The 18,051-nt window shown below is 33.3% G+C and overlaps 1 protein-coding gene across 1 annotated transcript in view; it reads left to right on the top strand.

Moving 5' to 3' along the window:
- The first annotated feature begins 6,266 nt into the window (after positions 1 to 6,266).
- The window catches only part of LOC128679845 (uncharacterized protein), a 58,943-nt gene continuing 47,158 nt past the window's right edge, over positions 6,267 to 18,051 (top strand). The window contains exon 1 of the mRNA XM_053762310.1: positions 6,267 to 6,388. The gene's annotated coding sequence lies outside the window, so the exon portion shown is untranslated. The remainder of the gene's footprint in view (positions 6,389 to 18,051) is intronic.

Raw genomic sequence — 18,051 nt, 5'->3', positions numbered from 1 at the left:
TGACAGTTTAAGTTCACTAGTGTGTACTTAAACTGACAAGCGCGGTGCGATTACTTGCCACCAGACGTGGTAGATAGTCGTAAAAGCCATGTCAGATGCCTCAAGGCAACTTGTATAAAATCAGCCACCAGTCGTCGCGTATTTTCTACAAACAACTACATAAAGAGTATAGGTTTGCTGTAAAAGTCCAAATCAAAATCAAATCTTTTCAATTAGAAATTAGACCGGCACTTTTTCACGTCAAATTTTAAATCATAATAGTAATTTCTCAAAAGGCTGGCATTTAGGAACGACCACTGCTGAGAAGAAATGCCGAAAGAAACTCATTTGAACAGTGTTGGCCCCTATCATGCCAGAAGGGCTTACCATTAATTGCTTCTTACATATTTTGTTCTAATAGTTTAGAATTTTATTTCCTAGGAATAAGGTTAAAAAATTATGACGAGAAGAATTTCACGGATAAAGCAAGAAATTCAATAACTGTAAATATGTAAATAGGTATATAACAAAGAGATAATTTTGCGCAACATTCATTACGAGAATTCGCACTTAACTGGTTTTTCTAATATATCTTTAAAATAAAAAATAAAACCATAAATAAATATCTTAAAAATTACTTTGGTTACTGATGCAATATTTTTTTTTTATAAATCGTGAGATTCTTCAAAGAGGCATTACATTAAAACGTTTCATATTAATAAAAAATAAAACCGTAAATAAATATCTTAAAAATTACTTTGGTTACTGATGCAATATTTTTTTCATAAATCGTGATATTCTTCAAAGAGGCATTACATTAACGTTGGATATTGTGTTTGGTATATATTTATTTTGTCTATATGTGTTTAGTTTCATATAAAGCATGCTGTATCTAATATATAGTAGCTATATAATACTTCTTCATCCATCTAAATTTCAAAATAACGCCAGCTCCACACTGTCGCCGAACTCAGCCACACGCGCCGGCGCGAAAACGTGAACATTGCGTAGTTAGTATGAGTGCTTTTATTTATCGCAATTAAAACCAAGCAATGTATACCGAACCCGCCATAGCTTGGAAAACTGTTCGACGGCAGTGTGGAGCCGGCGCGGCGTGAAGGTTATTTTCAAATAAATTTGCCACGGCCCGCGCATTATTTGTGCCCTTCATAAGGTATTTAATAGATGTCGTAATCTCGTAGTCTTCGATTTTTTAAAGCTTACGAGTATGTTGTCTATTACGGGTACAGTCACAGCACATAAATCTACATAAATTCATTGCAAACTCGCCGCTATTACCGCGCCATAGAGGTTCATGCTAGGTAACTTGATGTGCTGTTGACTGTACAGTTTGGTGTGGGTAGTAAATGCTACGATTTATGATAAGTAATAAAAGTTTTAGTATCAACCACAGTTCGTGTATATTTCGAGTATTATCTTCGTAGTATTTTCGAGTTGGGGGACAAGGGATTTTAACGTTTTGCATTATTGGATCAATATTTTGTAATGGGAACTCAAGTCCAAACGTTCACGTCCAAATTTTCACTAAGAATACAATAAAGAAGTGATAATCTCAAAATAAGCTTCAAAAATGCATGGTCGATAGATGATAATGTTCAGAATACTATTTTCGTGAAAGTTTTATTTTCAAGAGATATCACTAAAAGTTTCAAAGCTCACGCCATCACAGCTTACCGTGACTACAGAATACAGAATCAGCAGAGCTTTCCAGTTTGTATGTCTGTTGACCTTACCACGTAAACTCGTTTCAGACAATAGTGACCATAACTCTTGTGCCTACCCACTACCCTCGATTTTGAAGGCTTTATTTACACCGAATGGTCATAACGATCGAATATATAAGTTCGTTTCTACTTTCGGTCCATGCATTTCAATAAAATCTCGTGTCGTGGTCAAAGTCTGAATATTATAATATGAAAACCCACAACATTTCAAGAAGATTGGTTAAGTATATAGAGCGTGAAGAGGTAACAAACAAAATTTTTCATCAAATTATGATTCGGATAGGATTTGGCGGGGAAAATCAATCTGTCATGTGAAAAAATATTTGAATGTGGAACACATCAAGATTTTCTCTTCTATTAGTGGCCAGTGCAATATAAATCTTTGCCACGCGCCCATGTATGTACTCGTACAAAGGAACAAACTTATCGGGAAGGGCGTCGCTACTGTTGAACAAATTTTTAGAATTTTAGAGATAATGACAATGACATGATTTATCACGTGTTTATCTCTTATGGGGTATACCAATCGTTGCGAAGCTGGAGACCACAACAGACTTATATATTAGCCACGTTTCTATTTTTTTGGCAATGTATTTATAAATCTGTATTTACTGACATTTGTTTTGATTTTAATTAAAATACCTTCGTTTGGTGAAGGAAAATATCGTTAATATTATTTTCAAATAGATAACCTTCACATACTAACGTAAAGACCGCAAAATCGGGTAGTATAAATGTAATTTATTAACCACTTGATGAAATCTGACTCTGATAGGTAATTTAGATTATTTAGCTCGATTTTTTTACCGTTGCGTTGCAACAGCTTGCAATGCAGCTGCATCTTAAATATTATCGTAAGTGTAAAGCTTTATGTTGCGGTAATAACAGTGATTTTTAAACTTGATGTTTGCCTCCAAGAGTACCATATTATTATGTAATAAGATTTTAATTTTCTTTAAACGGTTTTCGTGTAATTTCCTCTGTAGCTTCATCGTATTGCGATACAAAGGAATGTTTGTAACTCCACACCGCTTATGTTTGCCTGGTACCATCGGCCCGCGGGCCAAGTTTAATTGAATTCTGTTAACCATGTTAGTTAGTTTAAACCGAATAGTTTGCAAGCGATTTGTGTACTGTGATTAATTGAGTTCAATGACCTGTGTGTTTGTTAGGTTTGTAATTAATATCTGTTTGATATATTGACGTCGATACCTAAGTTAATATTTGGTAAATGACAGTTTCGTATAATCTTGTAGTTGATCATTAAGTTAATAGTATAATTTACTACAAGAAAGTATAGTAATTAATTTAATTTCAAAATATACTTTAAACATTTGACCACTGTGACTGTATTACAATTTCATAGCCTTTGCTATTTTTATATGAATTACTAGCTGCGCCCAGGGGCTTCACTCCCGTAGGAATTTCGGGATAAACAGTACCTACTGTTTATCCCGAAATTCCCAAGTGTTATTCCAGATTATATTCTACCTGAGTGCCAAATTTAAAAATGATCTGTCCAGTAGATTTTACGTGCGTGAGTCACAAACATACATTCATATGTACGATGTAGGTACATTCTCACAAACTTTCGCATTTATGCTATTAGTAGTATAGGATATGGAACACAAGTCAGACTAGCAAAAGCCATACGCTTACCGCGCTTTATTATACGCCTAACGTTTAAAAATGCATTAAAGTGCATAAAATGTAACATTAGGAAGATCTTAAGATGAGGCAAGCTAATCTCTGGCCACGTCATTACCAGAAACGCTATCCCGGTGTCCTAAATCACCTGCGAAACGCTGCACGACGCTATGCGGAACTCTGCGGGAGTGACGCTTTGTAGTATACGCATATTGCCCTAAGTGCGTCTGATACATAGCGACACTTTTTTTTTAATTTAATTTTTTTATTTGATATGTGTCATTTTACATTTATCGCAACACACTGAAATATAGGTATAATTTATAATATATACGTATTATATTAGATATTCTGATGTATGAAATACTACCTAGGCCTGTTCCGGCTTCGCTCGGGTTAAACCATAATAAACTATACATACATAAACCTTCCTCAGGAATCATAGTATCTATTAGAAAAAACTCGCAATAAAATCTGCTGCGTAGTCTAAAAGATCTAAGCATTCATAGGGACAGACAGCGAGAAGCGACTTTGTTTTATACTTTGTAGCAATACATCAATACGAAATAATGAATACCAGCTGCAGCTAGTCTAGTCTACCTATATATTTATTTTTGTATTATTTATTTGTTTGTAATAACTTTATTGAATATAATTACATAAATTAAACAAGAAAGATACATACAACGGTGAACTTATCCCATGTAGAGATCTTTTACAGTCAATCGGCGATACGTTGAGAGGGTATGTACACAATATAATAAATTGAGGCAAGAGACGCGTCGCGCTGCCCTCCCGCATTTGTCGCTCACCTTGGACTCCGCTTAACGGTTGTGTTTCTTTTAAATTGTACCATTATTCCCAATTATCTTCCCAGAAGACGCATCATTTTATAAATAATTATTCATTATAAATTTTCTTAGTCCAAGTTCGGCATATAATATTATCAACTATTTATATAAAAGAATCCTATGAAATGTTATGAAATACAAATTGATATCTAAAAAAAACAAATAACATACGAATATTTGAAAAAAGAAAAAGATTTTTTTATTTTATGTAACGTTACGTTTACGGAACTTCACTAATTTAAATAATTGTGTAGATTCCGATTTATAAAAATACTAGCCGCGCCCCAGGGCTTCGCTCCCGTGAGAATTTCGGGATAAGAAGTATGTGTTATTCCATATTATATTCTATCCATATGCCGAATTTCATAACAATCCGTCCAGTAGATTTTGCGTGAAAGTGTAACAAACCTACACACACACACACACATACATCATCACAAACTTTCGCATTTATGATATCAATAGGATATTTTTCAATTTTAACCACAACACGCGTGGTAATCTCGGTGTGGTCTTTTAGTGAACAAACCCTTGTAATATCCCAAATAAACGTGTCTATTTAAGTACAACTTCTTAGTAAAAAATCGGATACACATAAAAATGATAATGTGTTTAATCTTTATCAATTTGCCAACTTAACGACCTAACGGAGTTAGGACAATTATATTAACACCTCTACCACAGGTCAGTTGCTGCAGTCAATTTCGACGTTAACTTAAACCTGCGCTGAAAACGCGAAGTACGCCATTTTATCTAAACGTCAGCGGCGCTCAGGTTCAAAGCCAACGTCAAAACTGACCACGGTTACTTCAACAATAATGATGCATATCACCCTTGTAGTCCATTTGTCAGATTTATCTTGTAAAATTAATGATTATATAATTAAGTTTGACATACTTCTTTAATTTATTGCGATTTAGGAATTTGATCTTTCTTGGTTCTTTTGATCTTTTATGTCTGATGAAAAATCGGGATACGAATCTATAAGTACTAATATTATAAAGAGGTAAGCGTTTGTGAGTTTGTATGTTTGAGCCGGGTAATCTCTGAAACTACCGAACCGATTTTCAAAATTCTTTCACCATTAGAAAATTAGATTATCGAAGATTGCTATAGGCTATATTTAATCTCAAAATTACAACGGGAGTGAAGCCCTGGGCAACTTCTAGTTTCATATAAAAGGTTTTTACTCTTTTACGGTTTGCGATTAAATTTAGTACACAGGAAAAGAAAATCTTGTAATAACACAAGATGCGTTCAAATTTGCTTAAACAATATATATATATATATAATGTATGACGTTATATATATATTTAGATTAGAAGTTAAGTTACGCTAAAAGCAAATCGTTGCCGAAAACCCAACTGCAGAATAACGATTAGGTAATTTCGACGTCTTTTTTGGCAATAATAATAAAGTTTGGTTTGCCATTGCCTTCTCCATTCCATACAGCAGTTGATAAAACAATTCTACTGTGTAGAAGATACACGATGTTTTCCTTTATTGGAACTATCCTAAGCAAGTAACATAATTATTGTAAATGTGTTTAACCGAATAAAGTTTTTCTTTCTTTCTTTCAATCAATCAATCGATCGAATCGTTTATTTGTGAGTAAAAGGTACATATAGATAGTATAATATTATTACATAACTTTCTGTTTTCTGTCTGTAAGGCGTACAAAAAATTGGTCAATACTCTAAAAAAATATCTGTATTCTTTCAAGTAATGGTCGATGCTACTGTGACTGTGGCACTAATAGGATTTGAACCTAGAACCATTCGATTGCAGACGTTTTAACCTCTGGAAAGAACTTGAACTTGATGTCCAAAGTCAAGTTCAGACGAGTGACCTTGGTGTGCTCAAAAAATGCAGAACAGACGAAGTACTAGGGTACCATAAATACATAAGAGAGCATGGAGTGCGCATTCGAAAACGCTTAGAAAACGTACGATGCAAGCTCCTAATTAACCCAGAAAATGGTTGGCGCAGCTTTAGCCAGTGAAAGACGAAGAAAACTAGTTGTACGATATATATCAGAGTCCGCTGTGTGGCTTGCCAGTCTCTTTGAGGACGCCGTCGAATACGCACGTGTGAGCGTTGACATTCGGTTTCGAACTTGATTCTGTGTTGTGTCGAGTGCGTGAGGAATTGTATTCGCAATTTTGAGTAAGTTTTTTTTATTTTTATTATTTACTTTTTTAAAAAAATTTTCAAAAATAAATGTTGTGAAGAAAGTTTTCAAGTATTTTGAAAAATTTGATAATTTTGTCTAACGATCTGAATAAATTGTTTTTTTTTTTCTTTTGTTATTGTAAAGTATCTGTAACGATATAAAATTAATTTTGAAATAATTAAATTATTTATTAATTATTATAATGATTACGTGCTTATTTAGATTTACTTATACAGCGTAAAACAGGACTTCCTAATAATTATTCCTAAAAATTAAAAAAAAGAATTGAACAAAAAAATCGTGATGTAGGTACAAATTAACAATAAATAAGCCATAAAATATAAATATATGTTAATTATTTGGTATGTAATTCTTTTTTAATTACATGATAAATTTGAGTCGTGTTTACGAAATAGAAAGAACTTTTAATTTAACCAAATAAACATGTTTTCAAAAACATTACTTGCAAAAGTGCCAGCTTTAGATCTGAGAAGAAATCGCCACCGCGGGAGTTTCTATAGTTACAAAAAGATAATCCAGGTCAGATCCTGCTCATGTGCCGAATTTTATTAAAATCAGCTCAGCAATCGAGGTACAAACATACTTACAAACTTTCGCATCATTAATATAACTTCGTACGATTTAATTTATTCTATCGATTCAAAATATATCGATCAATAAATCAATCGAAGATATGGATATGTCCAATGCCTTTCTACAATTATATGTTCAAGTCGGACGTATGCCGACGCGAATGGATGAACGTATCGCGATACGTAGTTTGTATGAGAGCCTTCATTTACCGCTATGAAATACCAGCAGTGTATGCCGAATACCACCAGCCAACAGGGACTCATTGTGAAGCTATTCCAGCATTATACAGCCATTTCAAAAATAATTTTTGTTAATTTTTTTTTGTTTCTTGTGTTTGCGTATTATAGATTATATATAGATTATAGTTAACTAGCCCGTGAGAATTTCGGGATAAAAAGTACCCTATGTGTTTTTCCAGGTTATATTATACCCGTGTACCAAATTTCATAATAATCCGTCCAGTAAATTACGCGTGAAAGAGTAACGAATATACCTACATACAAGCATCCTCATAAACTTTCGCATGTATAATATTAGAAGGATCAAACAAACGATCTAAACTCATTTCGAAATATCATTTTCTTGTAGTTCAATCTGTGGATTTCTACATCAGTAGTTCAATCTGTGGATCATTTGGCCGCCGTTGCCCGACCAGACGTTCCACGTGACGGAGACGTCGACAGCATCCTTCTTTTTGACAAAAGTTGGTTATACTTAAGCAGTGGCAGCTCGGTTGAGCTCAAGCCCAACGGAAATTATTTCCATCGATATAGTAAAACCCATGTAAAAGAAAATTCGTCTCCGTATTTCTTGCTTCTTCAATTTATTCGACAGCAGCGACAGTCTTGTTAATCTGTAATAAAAATTGGTGTACCTATTTACTTTGAAATTCCTACGTATTTTTGCTATGTCACTAATGTCTCGGGTGGTATCTTGCAACTCTTTGAAGCAGATATCTTTAACCGATTGATCTGAAATTTTGTATACACGTTTAGTTTGGATAACAATGCATTATTATGATAAGCATGACCTGATGCAATCAGGTGCGGCTGCAAACGTATGCAATAAAATCTCTCTGGCAACAACAAAAGCTTGTGTCAAAAATGTCATTTTTGTAAAAAAAAAAAAACGCATCATTGTAGTGTAGAGGTATGCCGTGCTAGCCATTTACTACTAGAACCATAGTATAAAAACTAGTTTCGTCCGGACTTGTTGCACTGCTCGTTCAATTTATCTCCAACACTAAACTCAATTAATCTGTGTCATCATTATCATGCCTATGGATCTTTTTCTACTTTTGCTTTTCGATAATGCAATTTTATTTAATAAACTTATTCCTTTTTTAAAAAAATACTTTAAAAAGTTGGTAAAACGCCTCTGCAATAGTTTATCTGGCCTAAATACACTAAGTACAAAAAAAAACTGTTCATCAGCATGACATTTGTCCGGACTAGCCATAGATCTTTACATATTATAAAAAAATAAAATCGAAATGTCCTAAAAAGTTCTCTTGTCGCGTCTGTGTCAGTGTAAATATATTAGGACAAATCACACAGGTTAAGCTAGCCCCAAAGTAAGTTAGAGACTTGTGTTGTGGGATACTAACTCAACGATATTATATTTTATAACAAATACATATATAGATAAACATCCAAGACCCGGGTCAATCAGAAAAAGATCATTTTCCATCGTGACCCGACCGGGGATCGAACCCGGGACCTCTCGGTTCAGAGGCAAGAACTTTACCACTGCGCCACCGAGGTCGTAACACAGTATAACGCGATTAATTCAAAAACTACCAAACAGATTTTTATCCTGTTTTCAAAAATAGAATAGTGTTATTCCTGAGGAAGGTTTATTTGTATATGGTTTTACCCCGAGCGAAGACGCGAGGGGCCGCTAGTAGAATAAAATTACTACATACCAAAAGAACTCTAAAAATACTGCACGTAGGTCATGAAATTTAAATATGCAGTCCACTTATCTGCAACGAATCTTGAATTTTTCGAGTGAAACCTGCTCGAATAAAGAAGTAGTGAATAGAAGGAGACTCTATACGAATGTCTCTGTAGGATCTCAGCCGCAAGTCTCAATACGTAAATTTATTCTAAACTTAAATTGACCAAAAAACAAAATGGCAGTATAAAAAGCTGACTTAATTTTTATGAAAATTCTCACACTTCAAATTTAGAATGACAAAGTAATTTTAAAAAAATATTCATTCGAAAGGGGAATTTATGCCGTTAACAAGTTAACAAATTAATTAACAAATTAAGTTAATTAAATAAAAAACTTTTTTTTTTAATTTAAACAAATAAATGAATCTATTTCCAGTAAATAAATAAGCGCAATATCTGGTGATTTCAAAATTTTAATTTATTTAATTGATCGATTATTGGATGGGTGATAAGCTCAATCTCGAGCTGCTCCGCGCTTCGGAAGGTACGTAAATCCGTTGCTCCCGGTTGTATTTGCAGTCGTTAAAACCCGCCAATCCGCAATGCGTCCGTGTGGTGGGTCACGGCCCAAAACTCCTTAAATGTCATAAGGAAGGTCTGTGCCCCAGCAGTGGGGACGGTTTAAATGGCTGTTGATGGTGATTTAAAAGATAAACAATAATTTCAGTAGTTAATTTAAAAAAAACGTTAAGTATCTATTTAGTTTCAATAAATATGGATAAAATTAAACTTATACGTTTAGTTTTTTGATCCCGTACTGAGAAGTGCTACTTTTCTTGGATAAACTCTTAATTAGGTCTTTATTTATGCATCCACTACGACTGTAAACAAAGTTTGTTTATCGACTACACAAATTTCACCCTAAAAATATAATAATAGTTTATGAACATACAATTTTTAATTTATTTAACGCAATAAAAACAAAACTCATTTTGGTATCACCAACACGCTACGAATTTCACAGAAATGTAATCGGAATAAACAATAATATAACTCGATTTGATGTCTACAAAAACTTGTTCGTACAGTATAAAAGTATAAATTGACGTGTCAGTATTCAGTTCAAGAATTGTCAAAAGATTTACATAACTTTGCGAAATGCTTCGAGTATTGGAAGGCTTCCGTATATCCGTATATCAAGGTTGTACTAATATTACACATGCGAATGTCTTTCTGTCAAGCTGCTGGTAGATTTAAGGATTTAAAAAATGAAAAAAATCTGGAATGGAGCGTGAATTGAACACCTTACGGTGCCCACGAAGAGCACCTGTCCCGGATAGACAGGGACGTGGGTTCAATTCCCGCACATGTATAACAAAACAATTTAGATTTAATTATTCACCTGTAATGGCCATTTGACAATAAGTTTGCTAAAACGTCAATATAGCCGTAACAGTTTATATACTATTCTAGCGCCCCGTGCCGGCTTCGCTCGGGTAAAACCTTAATAAATTATACACTCAAACATTGCTCAAGAATCAGACTATTTATTTAAAAAACCCGCATCACAATCCGTTCCATAGTTTTAATGATTTAAGCATATATAAGGACAGACAGCGGAAAGCAACTTTTGTTTTGTACTATGTAGTAATTTCATTTAGTTTGAAATAAAAACGACTATCCAGTTCAAAGCAAGCTTACAATTTTCTAAGGTCAGTAGGCTAAAAATGTAAGAGACTGAACTTAACACTACACTGTGACCTTTAGAGCTACCATTGCAGGATGATATACTGACAACCGTTACAGAAGGCAGCGGAACCCAAAAACATTTGGATTCTGCTCCGATCCGATCTGACCCACAATTTTTATCTGATGGAGTTCTTGGATATGTTAATGAGACGGTTACATTCAATGATCGCTTTTTTTGCTACTGATAAATAAATAAATAGGCCTTTTATTTAAAGCATAACATTAAAACACTTATACACTTTTTTATGTAGGTATGTCTGTTGGTAACTTGGCACTTTTTCGAATGTATTAGATATATGATGCCCAGGGCTTCGCTCCCGTGGGAATTTTGAGATAAAATATAGCCTATTCCATCGTTGATAACGTACCTTTGTATCGGTGAAATAATTTTTGAAATCGGTTCGGTAGTTTCGAAGATTACCCGCCTCAAACGTACACAAACGCTTACCCTTTATAAAAATAGTGTATATAATATTAAAGTTCACAGATTACATTCAGAATTTTTCAATTAGTACTACTTCCATTATTGACGTTAAAGATAATAATAGCTTAATCAAATATCGACGAACATGACTGAGAATTATGTGTCTGAGTGAAGATTTTTGTTTGTATCGTAAAATTTCGTTGGTAAGTAAAATGGTAACTAGATGTGCCCTGACAGAGCTTCACTTGTACTAATCTTCTATCTCCGTAACAACTTCAATCTTGTGATTTGAAATAAATAAATCATTATTTATTTATTTAAATACACATAACAAATTGTAGTAAAACTATACATAGTAGTAAAATTATAAGGTTACGATCTAAACTACAATTCAAAAACAGTGTACACACAAAGACCATATAAGAAAAATGCAAATAATTAAGAAATATATGATAATGATATATAGATAAATATTAACTAAGAAATTTAGGTTTACAAAATCATAGACAAGATAAACATTGAACTGAGAATTTTTCAATAGGGTTTTTTACCGAATAAAAAATAAAATGGTTGAAGTATCTTAATAAAATCAGAAATAGTTACCACCAGCGACTTCAGTCATATAATACTGATAAATACAAATGCTTAACAAGAACTGGAAAGCTTGTGGTATGAAATGTCTATTTCTATTTTGATCGCATCAAATACACATGATCCAGGCAGTTGACTTTGAACGATTGTGTCTGCTATCAGATGATTAATGGCTGTTGCTTCATTTATAGGTTTTGATATATTAAGATTCTATACAATTATTTCTATAATGTATCCATAAGACTTGTATTTTTTATTTTATTTCCTTCGTCTTTTTTATTTACTTTCCTTTCCATTCTTTATTGTAGTCTTGTTGTAATAAATATCGTTTTAATTTTATTTCTTTTTACTTTAACTGATATCAAATTTATTATTAGCAATGTAAAATTAATTGCTCATTTCATCGAATCGATATTAAAAATGTTAAATTTTATAACATATGATACGGATATGCACTTTATTCTTTGAATGGTTATACGGAAATACTTTTACTATTTTATCGATATACCTCGATCGATCAATACTACGATCAATAAATGATATTACGCAATTTTTAGTCCAAATTAATATAAAATTCTCATCATCGATAAATAATAAATTAATGAACAGCTAACAAGCACTAATTCTAAAATATATTTTATTTATTTATGTACACAACATAACAGTGTAAATACAAAACTTACAAATAGGAAACTAAGTACAAAGGTACTACTTATTTCTATAAAAATTTCTTTCAGTAGACCCGCGAAAGAAGAATGGGAAAAAAGAGGCATTGGCGTGTACAAAACAGAAAATTACAATAAACTTAAATATTTTATATAATGCATAATATAATATAAAGTATAAAACATGTATAAGAACTACATATAGTAAATAAACTATAATAGTAAATACAAATAATATATACATATATACTTATATATATTAGGATCAAACAGAAAGGAGATGTTCCTTAACCCTTTTCTTAAAGACTGAAATTGTTTTTGACTCCTGTATACTAATTGGAAGTAGATTCCATAATCTGACTGCTTCAACAGAAAAGGTATATGTTATTTTAAAAACTATTTAAATATAACAGTGTCAACAATCGAAACCGTAAGCCAAATATATGCAAACAAATTTGCAAGGAAGGAAAAACTGAATAATCTGAACAGAAATAATAATGAAATAAACTAACACCTTTCTCTGATAAACGTCCGAAACGAATTCATGATTGACATGAAGATAAACCCAGGCACGCGCTTGAAAAAAGACAGACATATACAGATAGATCTTTGGTAGAATGAGACATAAGACCTCTAACCCGACCTGACCCAACTTAACCCACAAAAGCAGACGCCTTATAAAAATAGAAAGTAATTTATGAAATGGACAAAATTGGACGCTAAAAAATTCAAAATGCAAGAGCCAATTGAATAGTTGACCCTAATTTAGCTGCTGATGAATCAAATCAGAATCATGTACCAATAATTGGTGAGATTGAATTAATTTAAATACTTATTGGTGGCAATTGAAATCGAATTTGGAGCGGAGAAATTTAGCTTGTTAATTTTGTTTCACAAAGGAGTGACTAAGCTGATTCTAATAGTATAATTGGTAGTTGCGATGAAGCTACAGATAGCCATGTTTCTAATGTTCTGTTTCGCTTGGAAGATGACATGATATGGGTAATTGAAAACCGTCCATTTTTACCGCTATTGTTGTTGTGCTAATGCTGCATTTAATTCTTAGCTTTATTTAGCACAAGAAAAAACTACGCTGTGTACAAAAATATCGCCATTGCCATAACATTGCCCAAGGAATATACTCTTTATTTATTAAAGTATTCACCTTATTATCTAAATTGTTGCACTAATAACTTGTTTAGAAAGACTGATATATAGTACTGATCCTACATAAAGTGGGATAGGATTAGGTAGACAATGTTTAGAACAATGAATTAGAAGTTAAATTTTAAAAAATTAGCCCACGAGTATCGATCTGGACACTGTCTTCACCGTAAGGGATAAGAACACGTAATTAATGTAGTTCAAGAAACTGAATGGCTTAATTAGAAACACGGATACAATAGACGAGAAAAGATTATGAGAACTGAATGATCAACACTTACAATGTAGGGAATTGGGTGAGTCGGTATTGTCTTCTCTGTGTAATTTTAAAAATCAAAGGGTAATGACTGAGAGCTCTTGTTTTCAATGGCTTGTTAACACTTGATTAAAGAAACAGGGTTTTATTTGATGATTATCAGAAGACCGCGGCATGACAAACCTTGGCTGACGTGGAAGTTTTTAAATTAACTCCGTGCCTAAGTTGGCCGAAGCAAGCAGAATATGATTCTACATGTTCTGCTTGCTTCGGCCAACTTGGGGCCAACTTCGGCCAACAACAAAGAAATGAGGTTATAGCACGACACTGTCTGCTCATGTGATGCTTCTCCGAAGACATATGTTCCATTTAACATGCTGCCCTGGGTACGAAACTAGCCTAGCTAACTAGCCACAGTAGGCTAGTTGACAAATTTTTGTTTTTATAACTATTAGAAGGCTCTTACATAACTATTCTAGGAAAAAAATACTGTGATAATGACAATACTTTCAAAGATATGACAAAAATAAAATCACACATTTTTAAAATTACAAAATGTTTGTTATTTATGATGGTTAAATTTATTTTTATAATTTCATACTTTTTGAAAATTGACTTTCCAACCAACTTTAAATCTTTGTATTTAGATCCAGCTGCATCTGTATGAATTTTCATAATTATCCTAAATATATTTATTTTATCTAGATTATACATATTTTCGAATTCTCTGACCCTGGCAACTATCCTATCACAGATCTATACAACAACACCAACGACAATGCTTTGACAAGATCTGTTGGTCCTCACAAAATTGAACACTAGCTATGAAGAACAGTCCGACTTTAGACGGCTTGAATAAAGAGTAAAACCAATAACAAGAACACAATCGATAGGAGAAAGACAAAAGGTATACTATACGTGTACCAAAGTTCATTACTGGCGCCTTCAATCTAAAAAGAATCTATCGTTTTCTCAAAGTTAATAACACATCGAGACTCGTCGGGTTGCCGGTATCCATAGGTGGTGATTGCTCATTCCCAGACATCACTATATGCTATGAAAAATCCAAACTTGCGTTTTCGATAAACAGACTAATAAACATCAAATTTCTGTCATTTTCTGTCTTTCTCGTCCTCATGTATACGGTTATATATATATATATATATACGGTTATATCCGAATCTGTGACGCTCAGGGTTCGCGTAAAAAGTCGACCGTTAAATTAAGCTACGCTTTTACAACCGGCTGCCTGTCTAATGTCACCCTTTGGGGATACTATTGATGTCTATCAGCTGTTAAGGCATGTGTCGTACAAGGCGATTAAGAGACAAATGTCTGGTATCCACGGGTGCTATTGGTTTGGCTCACACGTCACGCTAAACATTTTTTTCTTTGAATACAAGATCATCATCAATTAATTTAAGAATTCTGTCCTCAGCCATTGATTTCACCTCCCTATACGACACGACCATATACAAGATAATAAATAATATTAAATAAATAAATATATTAGGACGAATCAAACAGATTGAGCTAGCCCCAAAGTAAGTTCGAGACTTGTATTATGGGACACTAACTCAACGATACTATATTTTATAACAAATACATATATAGATAAACATCCAAGACCCGGGCCAATCAGAAAAAGATCATTTTCCATCATGACCCGACCGGGGATCGAACCCGGGACCTCTCGGTTTAGAGGCAAGCACTTTACCACTGCGCCACCGAGCTCGTCAATACAAGTTTATTTGTTAGACAAATGAAAAAACCCCCGACTTTCAATATTCATTTCGCTATAACTTTTGAACGGCTGAACTAATTTTGATCAAACATATCTACGAACCACCGCATAAAAATTAGCTATCAAATAAAAAAAACCGCAACCAAATCGGTTCACCCGTTCATGAGCTACGGCGCCACGTACACAGACAGACAGACACACTTAGCGGTCAGACGTATAACACCCCACTTGTTGCGTCAAGGGGTTAAAAAGGTGTAGCGGTTTCAAAAACTGTTTATAATTTTTGCGAATTAGATCACTTCACGTACACTTACTCTCAAATTACGGTTTCTACACTGGTTTAGCTTTGTGTGTCATGTACAGTGTATCTATCAACGGGTCGTAAATTATATGAGGTATAACAGGGCGGTGTAATGTTGTATAGAACGAGTGGTAATTGTTTTGTTTTTCTAATGCCGCTTTTTGCTAATAGTATATATTAGTAGTAATCGTGTAATTAGTCATAATACAGTAGAATCTATTACATGTTAGCCACAGACAAAAAACACACTCGATTCTTCCTTTTTTATCGAGTTTATCACTAGCCTACTCGATGACCATATTTAAGTATCAGAAATGCAGTCGGCGCAAGAGTATATACTTAGACGAATGAGAATTATATCACAGTCTAATTATCCATAAATAGAAGAGTTATGTTAATTTAATCATAACAACGGTAACCATGCGCAGGCGCACGTAACACGCAATATTGGTCTAGATAAGGGAATAAAGGAGATATGGTATTAAGATGAGAAAGTCGTTTGTTACATGCAAATGTCAGTATTAGTGCAATGACAAGAGCCATAACTTCTAGAGAATCAAAATCAAATCATTTATTCACAAATTAGGCTTTCACAGGCACTTTTTCACGTCATATTCTGTCTATCGTATTGCAGATATTTTTAAAACGTTTACTTTCGGTGCAAAATGTTGCCACATAACGTATATTATAAAAATACTATAAACGTATATTAAAAAAAAGAGAGGTGATGAAAACTTATTTTTCATTTCCAAGCGTGCATCCCTCTCTGTTGCAGCGATAGACTGCAACGTGAGTAGCTTTTATAATTTGCATTTTTATTATATGGCTATTTCGCATAGCATATGAGAAGTTTTTGTATTACTAACATTATGGGCCTTGCCTGAAATAAACGCATTTTATTTTATTTATTTTGTATTAACGCTAGTTTCTAGTGAGTATCTTACTACCTTTATTGAAAGGCAATATAACAGGTAGCAGTATGCATATGCATGCCCTAAATAAATATATAATTAAAAATAAATAAATCTCACCTCCAAGGCCTAAAATAATATTCATTTGTCCTTACTTAAAATAGTTCATAATAATTATCAAGGAACATTTTGAAACGTAAACTGTGGTAGGTACAAAAGTACCTACTTTTGTTGAGTTCACATATCTCCTATTTCCTGATCAATGGCATGAATAAACGATGTATCGCTTGGCTCGTTCTGAATGCAAATGTATTCTATTGTTGTTTTATCTTGAGCTGCATCCAAATATGAGCCGTGTATCTCCAACGCTGAATATTTATCATGGAATTGGTCGAAGAATTAATTTTCCATGCTCTTGTAACAATATATTACGACAGAACCCTTCGTCGACGAACGATTCGCCGGCAGAATAGAGGAGACATTCTGTCGGCGAAACATTCGTAGACGAAGCAATTGTCGGAGGACCGTTTCACAATTTATATTATCATATGCATTTAATGTAAATGAGAAAATTTTCTTGTTACAATTTTAAGTCTATGTTTTATTTGGATTTTGTTGAACATCTATAAGGTTTTTGCAGCCTATTGTCATCTCCCACTGCTGGGCAAAGGCCTCTCCTTTTTTCCACCCTCTCCTTTTCTGCAAGGAGGTTATAGGCTACATTTTTAATAAACCCACCCTTAAGTGGCTCCAACTGGTAGTGACTATTATTGATGGAAACAGAAGTCACTTTTAAGCTTGTTTATGTATTATGTTAGTAGTTATTTTTTAAAATTGTTCGGGTAATTATGGAAAGCGAAATATATTTACATATTTCGTTTTCCATTATTACTTCTGAAATTCCAAAAATAGCATGTGCAAAATTTCAATAATCAAATTCGGTCGATTGAAATTGTATTGCAGACAATCATGGATTTAATAGTATGCTGGTGCCTGTGAATACCGGATTTTGCTTATAATCACATAATCTGCATGCTCATATATCTAAAACTTTTTCTATAAAAAAAGATGCAAGTTACCACTGTGCAGATTTTATTTTTAAGTACTGGAATCAAATAATGAAATACGACTTATGACAGAAATCGGAACTCGGCGCTTATCTTGGAAGTAAACAATTAAAGTTTAAAACAAGTAAGTTATTTTTTAAATTTTAGATTAGTTTTCCTATAATTACTACCATAAAATTAAACCATAAATACACATAACTAATAGCTAATCCTAACCGTTAATGGCAGTTTAGAACTGTTAATATTAAATTAACTATTCTATTTCCTGGTTAGAGTGATTCCCGTTAACTTA

The sequence above is a fragment of the Plodia interpunctella genome, chromosome 22, assembly GCF_027563975.2.
Source record: "Plodia interpunctella isolate USDA-ARS_2022_Savannah chromosome 22, ilPloInte3.2, whole genome shotgun sequence".
Taxonomy (NCBI): Eukaryota; Metazoa; Arthropoda; class Insecta; order Lepidoptera; family Pyralidae; genus Plodia; species Plodia interpunctella.
Note: the sequence above shows the minus strand (reverse complement) of the source record. Positions and strands in the feature narration are given on the sequence as shown.